This window comes from Sciurus carolinensis, chromosome 1 (assembly GCF_902686445.1).
Source record: "Sciurus carolinensis chromosome 1, mSciCar1.2, whole genome shotgun sequence".
In the NCBI taxonomy this organism is placed as follows: Eukaryota; Metazoa; Chordata; class Mammalia; order Rodentia; family Sciuridae; genus Sciurus; species Sciurus carolinensis.
In genome coordinates, this window is record NC_062213.1 from 18,403,388 (window position 1) to 18,419,295 (window position 15,908).

The 15,908-nt window shown below is 48.4% G+C and overlaps 1 long non-coding RNA gene across 1 annotated transcript in view; it reads left to right on the forward strand.

The window, feature by feature from the left end:
• LOC124958999 (uncharacterized) overlaps positions 1-7,030 on the forward strand; it is a 30,425-nt gene extending 23,395 nt beyond the window's left edge. The window contains exons 2-3 of the long non-coding RNA XR_007103956.1: positions 2,724-4,112; positions 4,822-7,030. This is a non-coding gene — a long non-coding RNA (uncharacterized LOC124958999). The remainder of the gene's footprint in view (positions 1-2,723; positions 4,113-4,821) is intronic.
• The last annotated feature ends 8,878 nt before the right edge of the window (positions 7,031-15,908 follow it).

The window sequence follows — 15,908 nt, forward strand, 5'->3', positions numbered from 1 at the left end:
ACTAATATAGCCTTTAAAAGAATTTAAGCAGGTTTCAGTTGCATTTCTAATGTTTGTAACCAAGATTCCTGAACGATGTACCTTCTATGTGGTCTTCCTATCTCTGATCTGGTCCTTGTAAATACAACTTCCTCACTGCCACTAGAGAATCCATATAAGATGCAGAACTGTGGATCTCCAAAGTCTATTCAGGGAGGCAAACTCCAAAGCCTCCATGGATCAGGACAGGTGTGAGACAGTAGATAGGAGTAGTCACATTGTTCGGCCAGAGAGTCAGCGCCCTCCTCCGTACATTCACATTCAGAATGCAAACACTGTGTGTCAGCCAAGCAGAACACACCAGGAGGCTGGACTTGGCCTCCAGCCTCCAATTGGGTCTTCAGGCCTACCTTGCAAGTTCAAGCTCCTGCACACAGCCCTGGAGGCTTTGTGACCAGGTCCGCAATGCATGGGAAGGGACCAGATGCTCCAGGCACACTAATGAGTGCCCATGTCCCATGCTTTTGTTCATGTTGGTCCTCTACTTGGACACACAGTCCCCCCCCACGCCGTCTTTCAGTTGTCGTCTTCGTCTCGCTAAATCCCATTTGTTCTTCAATTTTAACCTAAGATGTGCCTCCTCCACGCTCCCGCAGCTCGCTGTGTGCATCTCTATCGTTGCATCTGACACCTACTCCAGACCTTATTGATTTCTCACCCACAGTCATTCCTTCTCCTCTCTACTTGCTGGAAGAATTCACCTCTGTCAACTGAGTCAGAAAATAATCAGTACTCTCTTTCCCAGCCTGACTCACTGCGAAGGTCTAGGGACCTTTGCTAATCGTGCTAGAAGGAACAAGAAGGGAGGGAGTTAGAGAATATCATGCTAAGTGAAATTAGCCAATCCCAAGAAACCAAAGTCAAAGGCTTTCTCTGATAAGCAGATGCTGATTCACAATAAAGGTGGATAGGGGAGAATAGAGGTATTTTATATTAGGTAGAGGGGAATGAAAGGAGGGGAAAGGGTATGAGGGTAGGAAGGATAGTAGAGTGAAACACACTATTACCTCAGGCACATATATGATTGCATGGCTGATGTGATCCTACAATTTTTATAATCAGAAAAATGAGAGATTACCCTTCATTTTTGTATGATCTATGAAAATGTGTAAATGCATTCTATTGTCATGTAACACTAATTAGAACAAAAAAAAATTAAAAAAAAAAAAGAAAGGACATCTACCAAGGGATTCTTGAGAAAGATTTGGCAGCAAAGGAGTGATCCTTTTCATTTAATATGATGTTCGGAGCTGCAGCAGCCATCTTGCAGCTATGAGGGATAAGCCAAGAGAATTACAGAGAGGGTGCATCCGATCTCTGCTTTTCCTGACATGCTGAATCAGCCTGGGGATTTTCTCCTCCAGTTTTGGTTGATATGAGATAGAGTAATAGTCCCCTTGATGCCTAAGTTGTATTTTTTGGGGTATTCTATTGTGGGTGAAAAATTCTGAATGATTTAGCATATTACACTCACATCGGTTATATGTATTTTTCTTCCATTAGTCTTTAAGTTATTTGTGTGTAAGGATGCTCTTCTTATGTCTGGTGGTTAACAGAGAGTCAGAGTTCAGTAAATGTTCATCTAAGTATTTCTTTTTCCATACTTTTCCTATTAAGAGCTACGGTAAAGGGCGTGTGCCAGACATCCTCTGTCCATTTTTGGAGATGCCCCTGAGTGTTTGTCAGTGAACCTTAGACGAGTAGCCTGTGGGGATTTATGGGAATGAAGGACCTGATACAGATGTTTTATCATGTCAGCGACTTTAACTCGTGCTATTGAAAGAGTTTGTTCAGGCCTTTATTTATATGAAAGCTTACCACAAGGTCCGGTATGTATGTCAATAAAAGCATGGTGCGTTGATTGAGGGGTCCTGGGGGGCTTACAGACCCCTTGTCCCTGTGGGGCTCTCTCCTTTCCCGCGAGGTCCGTGGGGCCCCTTTTCTGGCACCTTCGTCTCTGTCGGCAGGGCAGACAATAATCACTGCTGCCATGATTTCAAATCTATCTAGCGACTTGACCTTCCCTCGGTCCTGAGATCTGTTATCAAATGCTGGGAGTCACCATCAGCCTCTGAAGGTTTGTGAGATCCCGTTTTTATTGAGATCCAGAGCATTGCAGCAGTTTTGGCTAAAAATGGTGCAGCAAATCAGCAAAGCAAGGCTACTTGGGAGCATCCATTTGGCAGTCTCAGTCCCTTACGGACATACATTTAATTTTATGGTTTGTTACACAAATCAGCTGAATTCGTCATACCAGGGGAGCCTGGGCATTCTGGGAAGCCCTGTAGCCAAGAGCAGGCGTTCTTACACAGACTTTGGGCCCCTTTGTTCTCACTAATCAGGGGGAAAATCACTTTAGATTCCCATACCGACTCACAGAGCAGCTCCATGCTGATGTTAACCTGCGTCCTAATCCCCAGCTCTTTTTAACACTGGAATGTAGGTAGTGAAATGAGATCCCCAGGTGACGTGCGGGCTCAGGGTCGGGAACCTCTGTTGCCAGGAAGGAGAGTCACACACCGCGCTCTCGGGAGGAGGGTCTGCGTGGGTTGGGCTGGAGGACATTATGAGGATGACGTCAGACCTAGATGATTAGTGCCTGCACACAAAAGGCCAGTGTGCGTGTGCTGTCCACAGAGGGAAGATTAGATTATTTTTCCGTGGCCGTGTTTGCTTCCATTTAGTTTCAGAAAAGCAGATTTCAGCTTGTCAGCCGGGACGAGTTGCAACCCGCGACCAACTCTGCCCCGTCCTCAAGCTCTGGGCAGAGTTCCCCTCCGCTCTGGGGCTTCCCTGGATCCTGCCGCTTCCCCAGGCCCCTCGACGCCCTCCGGTCGCAGTCTTTCCCCCTTCCTTGTAACCCAGGCTGGAAGGCTGTCTTCGTCCTCCTCTTCGATTAGCGTCAGAACTCCGAGATCCCTCCTCTGCTCTCCACGTTCCAGCTCTTTCCCGATCCAGCCTCCGCAGCCAGCTGCCCACCCATCCTTCCAACAGACGTGTGCTGGGCTCTTTGTGTGTGTCGACTTTTGTCCCAGGCTGAGGACACAGCAGTGAAGAAGTGGGGCATGCCGCTGTTGTCAGTGAGTGGACATTTTATCTTGGGGCCCAGTAACAAACTGAGAAATACTAAACAGAATGTCAGATGGTGCAAGCGTTTTGGAGAAAAATTGCAGGGGCCATGAGACCGAGCCTCCCAGATCTGAAGCTGCAGGCTGGGCAGGTGACCGAGCGTCTCCATAGCTGCATAGCAGAATCGGTCACTGTGTTCGCTCTGGGGACCATCCTGCCCAGGGGCTGTAGCCTGCCCTGGACCAGAGGGTCAGGGACATTAGCACGCTTGAGATTCGTCCACGGGAGACTGGCTGCGTGTGCCTCAGTCCCCACTCCTCCCTCCTGCCTCCCCTCCTCCTCTCCTCCTCTCCTTCTCACCCAGGGGCAGGTCTCCGCTGCAGTTTGACAGCCATCCCCACCCTCTCCCTTTGTCTTCTCCTGTACATTTCCTCCAATAACATGTCACCTCTCCTATTCTGTCCTTGCATCTGAGCTGACACAAGACCAGAAAGCAGAGAGCCATTTGGAGCAGGGCTAAGTGGCCAGGAAAGGCCTCTGGGGCAGGTGCCATTTGTTTAGAGACTTGACTGGAGCCAGGGCACAGCCTGTGCATACAGCTGAGGAGGAGCATCCAGGGCAGAGGAGGAAGGACAAGCACTTGTCAAGACTGGAGATTGGGCTGCTGAGGGGCCGGGGCTGCCCCAGGCCAAGCTCTGCATCCCCTCCGACCTGGCTCCACCCCCGCCCCTTCCACCTCAGGGCCTCTAACTTGATCTGCTTCACCTCAGACTTCGTGTGAACAAAGAGTTCCAGGTTTAAAATAAAAGTGCTCTCGAAGAACCCTCAATCTCCGCGTTATTCTATGCCTCCGCTGACCATTGGCCATGACGAGAACGGGCAGCAGAAGAAATGACCTCTTCTTGGAAGCCCCATTGCTCCACAGAGATCCTGGATCAGTGTGAGGCAGGGGTAGATCAGAGAATGGGGGAGTGGCCAAGGACACATCAGGTCTGGTGGAGAGGGTGAGAGCTTGCTAATCTGGGGGGGACTTTTCATTTTGAGCTCAGAAGTCCTACAGTTGGACACCAGCCAGAGGAGACCGGCATCTACCAAGCAGGCAAAAGGGACAAGGGACAGCCCCGAGCACTGAGGTTGGTGGGACTGGGGGTTCCAGGGTTGTCGTTCATGTGAGATGGAGAGGGGTTTAGAGAAGCAGTGGAGAATCACAGCTGTGCCCAAGGACTTTGGCTTCAAAGTGTCAAATATTAATGTTGCCTGGAAGGAGGATGACAGAATTCACCTGTTACCAGGGGAGTTGGCAACTGAAAGAGTGGCCTTTCCTGGCACTAATTTAGTGGCAGAACTTTATTTCCTCTTTCTGAGTTTTCAGTGGAAAGAGAGGCTTGTGGTGGCCTTGCGGAGGCTGAGCTGGAGGGGAGGCATTTCCTCCAGTCTTCCTTTGAAGGCTGAGTAGGGGACGCCAGACCTACTGATAGGATAGACAGTGAGGCACACTGAGATGAAGATGAGTTCACCAGCAGACTCAGGAGTTCTGGGGACATGCTTTAGAATTTAGTTTGCTTATATATTAGAGGTTCAACTACAGTAGTTTAAACATGGAAGAGTCTAGACTCTTTTAGGAAACAACCTGAGAGAGATAGTGTGGGGCTACTAAGGCAGTTCTGTGAATTTCAAGAGATCCAAGAGCCATATGTCTTCTTACTCTTTCAGGTGTACCTTCCATCCTCATGGTCCAAGGTGGTTGCTAAAATTCCTGCCATTGTGTCTGGATTCCAGGCAGCAGAAAGGAGAAATGGAAGACCTATCCTATTCCTGCTCTGAAGCCATGTGCTGTGTCCCGTACAACATCCGTGTTATGTATCACTGCCCAGAACTTGTTGCATGGGAACACCTAACTGCAAGGAAGAAGGAGCAATGAATGATCATGTTCTCAGTGTAAAGGTTGGATTTTGTTTCCTAACGAAGAAGGGGAGATGTTTACCGGGAGATAATCGGCTACTGGGAGACAATTGGTTGTCAGAGTAAATGACAGAAATCGTGCATGCCGGAAGCAGGACACAGTGTCCATTCATTCCCAGGATTGTCCGGGAATCATTCACTTGCTCGGGCTCCTGGGATCTGAGAATGGACAAGGTGCAGTCTTGTCCCCAGAGACCCTCCGTGGGCAGAGCTCAGGTAGCAGTGTGTGGGGAGTGGTCTCAGAGATGCACAGTGGGGGCAAACCAAACATGTAGGGCTGATTGGGCTGGGAGCCTTGGCACGAGAGGGCAGGAGGCCTGGGACAGGAGGAGTAGGGTCCCTGGGGGAAAGGGCTGGCAGCACCTACAGATCCTGTGGGACTGAAATACAAGGGAGGACCTGTTTGGGAACTGCCAGCGCAGCAGAGCAAAGCTGAAGAGCTAAGTCGGGCAAGGAGACCCTTTCGTGTTCTGCTGAAGACCTGGTCTACCCGCGCGCGTGGTCCACCCGGTTCCATTAAAGGACTGGGAGCCGTCTGAGATGTGTAGACTTTCCCCGTAGGTAACAGGGAATGACGTGTGAATTTCAGCTAAGGGACGTGGGCTGAAGTGACCATGGGCCAGTTCTGAGCCGCAGGGGCCCAGTCATTCCTGTTTATCCCACTGGGACCTTTATCAGGGGAAGAACCCGGTTATTGAGCCCCCTTTGGCCTGAATTCCAGAATGAGATACACGGGCAGACGGGTAACCTAAAGAACTGCCCCAGCCACCTGGCAAGGCTCTGAGCAACACCTGCTTGTACACCTGGTCATCGGATCCCTGTTATCCCCTCACACTGGGTGCTGGACGGGGCTGTGGCCCACCCGACCCAATACTCACCTGACCATCGGAGCCCTGGATGGCCTCAGGGACAGCGGGCGGGGAGTGCCACCTGAAGTGGTATTCGACCCTCAGGGACGTGGGCTCCTCTGGGATTGAGTCTGGCACGGTGAATGCCAGGCTTGGCTTTTCTCAACCTCAACACACTGGCATTGTGTTTTGGGGGGGTCAGTCTGCTGCACAGAAGCTTAGAGCACCCCTGGCCTCTACCCCCAGCACAGTAGCACGCCCCTCTTTTCTAAGTTGTGACGATAAAAAATGTCTTTAGACAAATGTGCTTGGCTGCCCAAATCGCTTGAGAGTCACTGATTTCGCTGACGTGGCTTTAACTGTTCTGTTACTGTCGCCTTTAATGAAGCACAGGCGCTTTACTGAGCATTCTCGGGAAACCATCGCATTTGGAAACGGCGAAGGAGAAACTCAGGACCCAGAGGTGACGTGGCTTGCTCGTGGCACACTTGGTACACGATGGAGCCAAGGCTCAGCCATGTGACTCCAGCACCCTAACTTTTGAACATTCTCCATTCTGTCTCCCTCAGAAGTCAATCTACGAGGGATCCGGGAAAAGATGCATGGATGATTCTCTGTGTGTGTGTGAGTGTGTGTATAGTAGAGAACACAGTGTGGGCTTGTTCAGTTGCGACTCCTGCCCCTACTACATGGTGCCCTAGGGGAGAATCCCCCACTTGGTGTCTCCCTGGCACCTGAGCGAAGCTGCCCAGTCTGCAGGGCTCGCTCAGTCTCTGAAGACTTTTCTGGACAACTCAGTCACCCCAGCAAGGATGCACTCCTGGACTCCAGGCCTCTTTGCTGATAGAGATGGAACGCCTGAAGTAGGTTTCCACCCGTGAGCCCAGCAATTCCACTTCTTGGAATTTATCCTTAGGAAGGAATCAAATATGTATACAGAGATTTATGCATAGAATGTTTGATTTTAGCATGATTTACCAAAGCAAACATTGGATAAGATATTGGGCAAATAAATTACAGCATTTCCAGATGGTGGTGTGTTCAACTTGTAGATGAAGGTTTCTTTCCAAGGAAAAGCTCCATGTAATATTATTCTTTGAGAAAAAGAAAAAAACAACAAAAAATAAGATTTGAATACCATGGAGCATATGATCCCAATTCTGGAAGTTGTGTATATGCGTCACCATGATGTGGAACAAGTTGGACTTGTGGGCTACAATAGAAGTCGGCTGTTCTTTTGGTCTCCTGCTGCTTGCTCTGTAGCTTCTATGCTGCTTCTTCATAAATGTGGGGCAAGTCCCAGGACTTCTTCTGTCAATGATATCTAAGAAAAAGTCACTGGTCCCTCCTTCCACAAAAACATGATCCCCATTTAGTCATTATTATGTCCACTCAGGAGCAGGACCATGTGCTCCAGGCTCTTTTGAAAAGGAACATCTCTTGCCTCCCCAGCTCGGCGGCATGCGGCTGGCCCCTGAGGTGGGAAGGGGTCAAGGGGCTGCTGGGTCTCTGCTTTCTGTTCCTGTTCCTTGCTCCCTGCGCTTCCTCTGCCCCACCCCACGCCCTGCCCAGGATTGGGGAGCGGAAGTTTGGAGGATCAGGTGGGAACGGACTTACCCTGCTGAGGTTTTCTAGCCTCTGGGTTTGACAGTTGACTTGTTTCTCTCCATGGTGGTTTTTTCATGGGTAATTGGCAGCATCCTCTTCTCCTCTGTTGGTGGGGCACCTGCAGTTTGCTTGACCGGGAGTCTCTTCCCTCCATCTCTTCTCCCTCTTCACCTGGTGTGGTGGCACACCTCCTAGGCCAGTTCTGATTCACAGGAAGCTGCCGTATATCCTTTGCCCTGATAAACTTGGGCCGGGAAGCCACCCTCTGCACTGCATCTTTGTCTCACTCTAGTCTCAGTGCGTCTAGCTGGCCACCATCTATTGCCCTTTAGATTCCTCGACATGAGCAAAACACTCATGTCCTGAGTCCCCATGTTCTGGGGAACATGCACCAAGCCTTCTGGGTCTCACTGAATCCCCTTTGCCTCCTCATGGGGAGTGTGGGAGTCTAGTCACTGGCAGCTCTGTCTCCCAATCCCTCACACCAACCCCTTCCTCTGCCTCTCCAACTTCTTTAAGATTCTGTAGGTGCAGAGATTGGGGTCTTAACTCCTGTTCTTAGCTACCTCCTCTCTAAGTCCTGGTGGTCTCTTCCCAGGCTTAGAAATGGGGAGCAGTTGGTTTTAACTGTGGTGGAGCCTCTGCTGACATTGAAACAAACCAATCCCCCTGCTTTGCCCCACCCCAGAATCAAGAGGCAGATGGCGCGCTCCTTAGTCCCGCAGAGGCCCCTGGGGGAGCGAAGATGGAGGGGTGGAGAAGGACCTACAGGGATCCTTCCCCGCTGCTGCTGGGGAGACGAGACATCATAAAGCATCATGGTGGTAGGCCTGTGCGAATGTTCTTGACATGCATAAGTACAAGGACCATAAGTAGACAAGATCAAGGACCAAACACTTAGGAATGAGCTTTACATCCCAGAAATAAAGAGGGGTCACCTCGCTGCTGCAGAAACGTTGCCAAGGGGAGGCCAATGTGGACTGGACGAAGGGGAGGCTGATGTGGGAGGTGAAGCTGGCCTGGCTCTCTGCCTCCTCAGCCTCTCCTCCTGCACACTTGGCACTTTCTTGTTCTTCCAGATGCCACCTGCCAGTGTCCCAAATCCCTGTGACTGGAGGTAAACTTGTCATCTACTCCTCTGTGGCTCCTGTCTTCCTTGTAATTGGGTGGAAGATCCAGGAGGGCGAGGACTTCTTTGTTCACTCACAGTGATGGTCCCCTCTGGGTCTGGCGCATAGACACACACTCACAGGGACACATGCACACACCCACAGAGTTACTCTTACTATTATTTTGTCCAAGCCACTGAGTGAGTTGTTGGCTGAGTCAGGACAGACTGGGTCTCTGGGTTTTGACGACAGGGCACCCACCACCTCCTCCTTGGACTCACCACTCTGGCCTCCTAGGTCTCTTGAGCACCAGAAGCCTGGGGGGCACTTAGCTGGCTATTCCAGGTCTGCTGACACTCATGCCTAGGGATGTGTGACCAAAGTCATCTTGTGTAGTTCCAACACAAAGCTCCTGGCAACAAGGTGCTCTGTGGGGACAGGGAGAAATGCAGCCCAAGGCGATGGCTGCAGCTTGCTGGACGCCCATCCTGCTGAGCAGGGCTGCCATTCCTGGTCCAGCAGCCCTCCCTCACAAGTGGCTTTAATGAGCTTTTGGCTCATGATTCACGCAAACCTGGGCTTGGATGCTGGGTGTGGAAGTTAGCTCTCTGCGAGGAAAGCAAAGGCCTGCCCTCGGGCCTGATTGGAGCCCCACTTCTCTGCCAGTGCTATGTAGGGACAAGAGACTGTTCAGACCCTCTTATTTTATGGATGGAAACCAAGGCTCAGGGAAGGGAATGATGCCCTAGTTTATGCGTCTGGGTTAGTAGTAGACTAGGCTATGCTGAGCCACCACACGGGCCAGCTGGAAAGAGGTCCAAATCCACTCCAGTCTTGGGAGGTTCCACCTAACCTTGGCGAGTTCCCTGTCTCCCAGTTGAGTTAGATGCTCCTCCATGCCCTCCAGGAAGCTGTGTGTCCTTAGATCACTAGGACTACGTAGTCATCATCCTGGGTTATCTGGTGTGTTAGTCAGCTTTGTGTAGCTCTTATCAAAATCCCTAACAAGAACAAGTTAGAGAAGGAAACAAATTTTGGCTCATGGTTCCAGAGGTTTAGTTCATGGTCAGCTGTCTCCATTGTTCTGGGCCCAAGGTGAAGTGGAACATCATGGTGAAAGGGCATGGGAGAGGAACTGCCCCATTCATGGTGACCAAGAAGAAGAAGGAGGAGGAGGAGGAGGAAAAAAGAAAGAGGGGGAGGGAGAGAGAGAGAGAGAGAGAGAGAGAGAGAGAGAGAGCCAGCCACAGGGAAGATGAACCTTCTGGTGCATGCCCAAGTGACCCACCTCCTCCAGCCACACCCCACTGTCTACACTTACCACCCAGTTAGTCCATTCAAACTAGAATGAATGGACTGATTAGGTTACAGTTCACACAGTCTAATCATTTCACCTTTGAATATTCCAGTATCAACACAGATGCTTTTAGGGTACATCCTATATCCGAGCCATAACAACTGCCCTGGTCCCCAGAAGCTCATGCCCAACTAACAATGCAAAAATGTTTAGTTTATGTTCAAGAGTCCTATAGTCTTAACAGTTCCAGCATTTTCCAAAAGTCTAAGTCTAAAGTCTCATCTGAGACTCAAGGCCAACTCTAAGCTATGAGCCAAGCAAATATCCAATATTCAGTGATACAGAGTAAGCATTTTCATATCATAAGGAAGGAATGTGGGCTATAGTGGTTTGGATGTGAGGTGTCCCCCAAAAACTCACATGTGAGACAATGCAAGAAGGTTTAGAGGAGAAATGATTGGGTTTTAAGAGTTGACCCAGGGATTAACTGAGTGGTAACTGAAGTGGTAGGGTATGGCTGGAGGAGGTGGGAATTGGGGCATGACTTTGGGTATGTATTTGTATCTGGCCAGTGGAGTCTCTCTCTGCTTTCTGATCACCACGTGAACTGCTTCCTTCTGCCACACTCTTCTACCATGATGTCCTGCTTCACCTGAGAAATGGAGCTGGCCTTCTATGGATGAAGATCTCTGAAACCATAAGGTCTTAAATAAACTTTTCCTCCCTGAACAATTGTGCTGGTTGGGTCCTTTAGTCACAGCAGTGAAATAGCTGACTAAAACATGGGCAAATAAAGAAGTGAAGAGACCAAAACAAGACCAAAATCCAGCCAGGTAAACAGGTCCTGTAATTCTACTTATAACTCAATGTACAGCTTCTAGGACATAGTGGAGTGGGGTGTTCTCCAAAGGGTTTGGGCACCCTGCCCCTTTGACCTTGCCAGTTGCAGTGCACATGGGCTTTCTTTTAGCTTGGCTCTCTCCACAGTCAGTAGCTTTTCTCTGCCACATTACTGGCATCTCTTAATTTTTGAAGTCTCCATTCCAGCTTCAGCTTTACCTTCACAGATTCACACATTGCCCTCAGGAGTAGATTTGGATACTGCTATACTTTGCCTGGCCTCTTAGACCTTCCTTTGAAATACTGATGGAAGCCTCTATGACTATCTAACCCCAGCATCCTGTGTTCCACAGAACTAGCACCACATAGATGATGCCAAGACCTGCTGCCAGTTCAAGTAGTTCTTGGAATCACAACTGTAGCAGCCTTTGAGTGCCTGGGCAGTTGGGTATGGTAGAATAATTCCCTGGGACCCCCTGTGTAAGCAGGGTGTCCCATGGTCTCTTATCAAAGGAATTTTTCCCTTCTACACTTCTTTGAGTGGTGAGTATTTTCTTGCAAACTCCGATGCTCTTGAACCATCTTTTCTATTGTTTCTGTGCAAAGTACTTAGCATCTCTTTCATGGTGGCGATCTCTTCAACAACCACATCTTTCTTGGTCTCAATTTTACATTCAATTTTCTGGTCAAAAAACAAGTTTTAAAAATCCTTCAGCTGATCTTTCTGTTCCCAATTCTCACAGTACACCTGGCTAAACACTGATAGCAAAATCCATGCCTCCTTCTGAATGCTGTGCTGTCTTGAAATATCCTCTTTCAGATTAATTAGTTCATCACCTTTAAATCCAGCTTCACATAAAGTCTCAGAATACTGGAAAAATGTGAATGAGTTCTTTGCCAGAATATAACATGAGTGAATTCTAGTTCAATTTCCAACAAATTCCTCATTTCCCTCTGAAACATCATGAGCACAGTCTGCATTCCTGTGAGCATTCTAATCTTCTGATCTCCCAGCAGAATCATCCATTAAGCTAGGCTTATAACATTATAAGGCTTCTCCAGCCTGCATCTCCAGACTTTTCCAAATTCCCCCTGCAAATCATTTCCAAAGGCCTCTGAACCTTTCTTTGGTCAGGTTAGTCACAGCAATGACCCCACTTCTTGATACCATTTTCTGTGTTAGTCTGTTTTGTGTTGCTGTGACAAAAAGATCTGACAAGAACAACTTAGGGGAAGAAAAATTTATTTTGGCTCATGGTTCCAGAGGTTTAGTCCATGGTCAGCTGACTTCATTGCTCTGGGCCCAAGGTAAGACAGAACATCATGGCAGAAGGGTGTGGCAGAGAAGAGCTGCTCATTTGTGGCAGCCAGGAAGCAGAGAGAAGGAAGGAGGAGAGAGGAAGGGACTTGAGGGAAGATGAACCCTTCCAGGATACACTGCCAGTGACCTACCTTTTCTAGTCACACCCACCAGCCTACGGGCACCACCAAACTAGGATGGACTGATTAGGTTGCAGCTTTCACAATCCAATCATTTCATCTCTGAATACTCCTGCATTAACATGGAACTTTGGGGGACACCTATATCTACACCGTTAACACCAGGAGAGAGCCCCATGTGGGACCATAAGGGTCCTGGGGTAGAGCTAGGGCTACGGCATCCGGGCTGGAAGTCATACCTGGCTCTTCCCATTAGTAGTCCTCCTCCTCCTCCTCTTCTCCTCCTCCTCCTCTTCCTCCTCCTCCTCCTCTTCCATCTCCCTGAGTGTCAGAAGCCCGAGCAGTTTCTGCAGAGAATGCCACCCTGTTAGTTCTAGGAGGGGGCTGGTCAATTTCTGACCAGTTTTGCTGTGTGAAGTATAACTGGAAAAACATAGTTTAGGAGAGTGCTATCCAAAAAATGACAATGTGAACTACCAGTTATTTTGAATTCTCCAGTTACCGCATTTTAAATCAGCTTTTTAACTATGACTAAAAGACCTGACAAGAACAATTTTAGAGAAGAAAAAGTTTATTTGGGGCTCACAGTTTCAGAGGTCTCAGTCTGTAGACAGCCAGCTCCATTCTGTGGGGCTCCAGGTGAGACAGAATGTCACAACAGAAGTGTGTGGCGGAGGGAAGTGGCTGGGAACTCGGCTCCAGGAAGCAGAGGGGACTCCACTTACCAGGAATAAAATGTGTTCCCCAAAGAAATGCCCCAGGGACCCCCCTCCTCCAGCCACACCCCACCTGCCTTCAGTTACCACTCAGTTAATCCCACCAGGGATTAATCCACTGATTGGGCTAAGGCTCTCCTAACCCAATCATTTCACCTCTAAACCTTGCATTCTCACACATGAGTGTTTTGGGGGACATCTCACAAGCCATAACACCACATTATAAAAAGAAAAAAAGCAACAGGTGAAATAAATTTTAATAATATATGTAACCTAAGACATCAAAATTATGACTCCTGCATGTCATCAATTAAACAATAATTATGAATGAAATATCTTGCACTTTTGGTCTAACTGTTCAAAACATGATATTATTTCATACCTACAGCACATCTCAATCGCTACTCTAAATTTTCATAGAAAACATTTGACCCAGATTTCGATTTTATGAAATTTGCAGTTGAAAAAACTGCAGTCCGTATTCCAAATTCCAAACACAGAGTTTTCCAATAACAGAAATGTGTCTGTTTTAAAATCTACATCTAAATGAATTGAGATGAAGACTTTTGCTCCTCAGCCACTGGAGAGGCTGCAGACTCTAGGAGGTGGGGTGGGAGTGGAGGGAGGAGGGGAGGGAGGGGAGAAAGCCCGGTGGGCCTGCAGGCGGGCGCAGCTTGGCCCAGCATTTCTGCGCGTCCTCGCACACATTTCACTTATTCTCCTCAGGATTCCTGGACCTGAAAGCAGGGGTCAGTCATGGTGGAGGCTCAGCCAGCTTTCCATAGTCTTCAGTGAGATTTGGCTTCTCTGCATTTTCAGCAGCGTGGGGAACTTCTGCGATCAGTCCGTCCTGGGGGCACCTGGAGATTGACACCCTGGGGAGAGGAACTCCAAGGGATGTAGGATGGTGGGGAGCCCATTCAGTGGCCAGCGAGCGGAGATGCTCCCCCTACTGGGAGTTGGAGGAACGGCAGCGCACGCGGGCTGGAGGGCCGGAGGCTCGGGGTGCCAGCCTGTCCTTAAAGGCTCCCCTCCTGTGCAGGGAGGCGCCAGGAGCCTGGCGGAAGGCGGTGGGCAGGAGCCGAGAAAGGCTGCATGCTTTGTGGGTTTCCAAGTCTTGGAACACAGAGTCCCTTGAGTCCCATAACTTTGAAGCATAGAAATGCTATGGCAGAAAGGAATCTTAGAAAGCAAGAGTAAGATTATTTAATAAAGTTCTGCGGTTTTCAAACTCAAAACAACAGTGATTTATTTTTGTCTGGACTCAGCCAACACATATTTGGTAGGGATCTGCCAAGACCATATTCAGAAAGACCCCACACGTGAAATGTACATTTTCAGAAGTGATACGTCCAGTCCGTTCATGAGGCTCTTCTAAAATGTCGAAAAACAGAAAGCCATCATGGACAGGATGAAAAATTCAAACTGTACCGAAAGTTATGCAATGGAAAGTAGAAGTCCCTTCTTCCTCCCTTGGACAACTTTTTAAAATGTTTAAAGCACTTGGCATTTACTAGCTGTTCAATAAATGTTAGCTTGCTATAGATAAATGTTGAAGGTGTGGCATAAAACTAACAGCAATAAAACATTCTGTTAACACCGAGAGCCAGGTGAGGGACTGGCCGGGGGGTTCCCAGGAGGAGGTGCAGAGTCAGGTCCTGCGGAGCCGCTTTGCCGTTTGATTGCTTTGAGACTCATTTTATTCAGATACTCCACCCAGCGGGGCCTGTAATCCTAGCGGTCCAGGAGGCTGAGGAAGGAGGGTCAAAGTCAGTTTCAGCAACTTAGCAAGACCCTAGGCAACTTAGCAAGACCCTGTCTCAAATAAAACATAAAAAAGGACTGGGGATGTGGCACAGTGGTTAAGTGTCCCTGAGTTCGATCCCAGGTACCAAAAAATCCAAAAACCAAAAATCAAAGCAACAAAAATCTCCACCCAACACTTAGGGTGCTCTGAGTGTGTCACTCGGGACTCCTCTGGAAGCAGAGTACCTGTGGTAGTGAGGCAGACAGGGACATTGCCTTTTGAGGCCTATGGACAGCAAATGGATATAGGAGTTACTCTTGGATGGGACAGACTTGTCCCAGGAAAGGGGAAGCTATGGACTCTGTTCTGTCCTTGGAAGCCAGACCATCTGACCTAGCCTGCAGGCTAGTGGATGGGAATCCCTAAGAGAGGCAGGCTTTGTCCTCACAGAGTTGTTGGGGGTGTCATAGAGATCAGAGCATGATGGGGGCCTATGGCAAGTTTCCATGGAGTCCAAAGGAAGGATCAGCAAACAGCAGCCTGCCGGGGCAAATATGATCCATTGCCTGTATTTTTGTTTTTAAAAGATACTTTTTTTTTTAAAGTTTTTTTTATTTGTTCTAATTAGTTACACATGACAGTAGAATGCATTCTGACATATCATACGTAGAGTATAAATTCTCATTCTTCTGGTTGTACATGATGTAGAATTGCACCAGTCATGTAGTCATATGCATATAGGGTAACAATGTCCAATACATTCTACTATCATTTCTACTCCATACCCCCTCTCTCCCTTCACTTCCCTCTGTCTAATCCAAAGTACCTCTATTCCCCTGCCCCATTGTGAATTAGCACCTGCATATTAGAGAAAACATTTGATTTTGATTCTTTGGGATTGGCTTTTTTCACTTAGTATGATAGTCTCCATTTCCATCCATTTACTGGCAAATTCCATAATTTCATTCTTCTTTATGGCTGAGTAATATTCCATTGTATATGTATATCACATTTTCTTTGTCCATTCATCTGTTGAAGGACATCTAGGTTGATTCCATAATTTAGCTATTATGAATTGAGCTGCTATAAACATTGATGTGGCTGCTTCACTGTAATATGCTGATTTTAAGTCCTTTGGGTACAAATTGAGGAGTGGGATAACTGGGTCAGATGGTGTTTCCATTCCAAGTATTCTGAGGAATCGCTATATTGCTTTCCATAGTGGTTGCACTA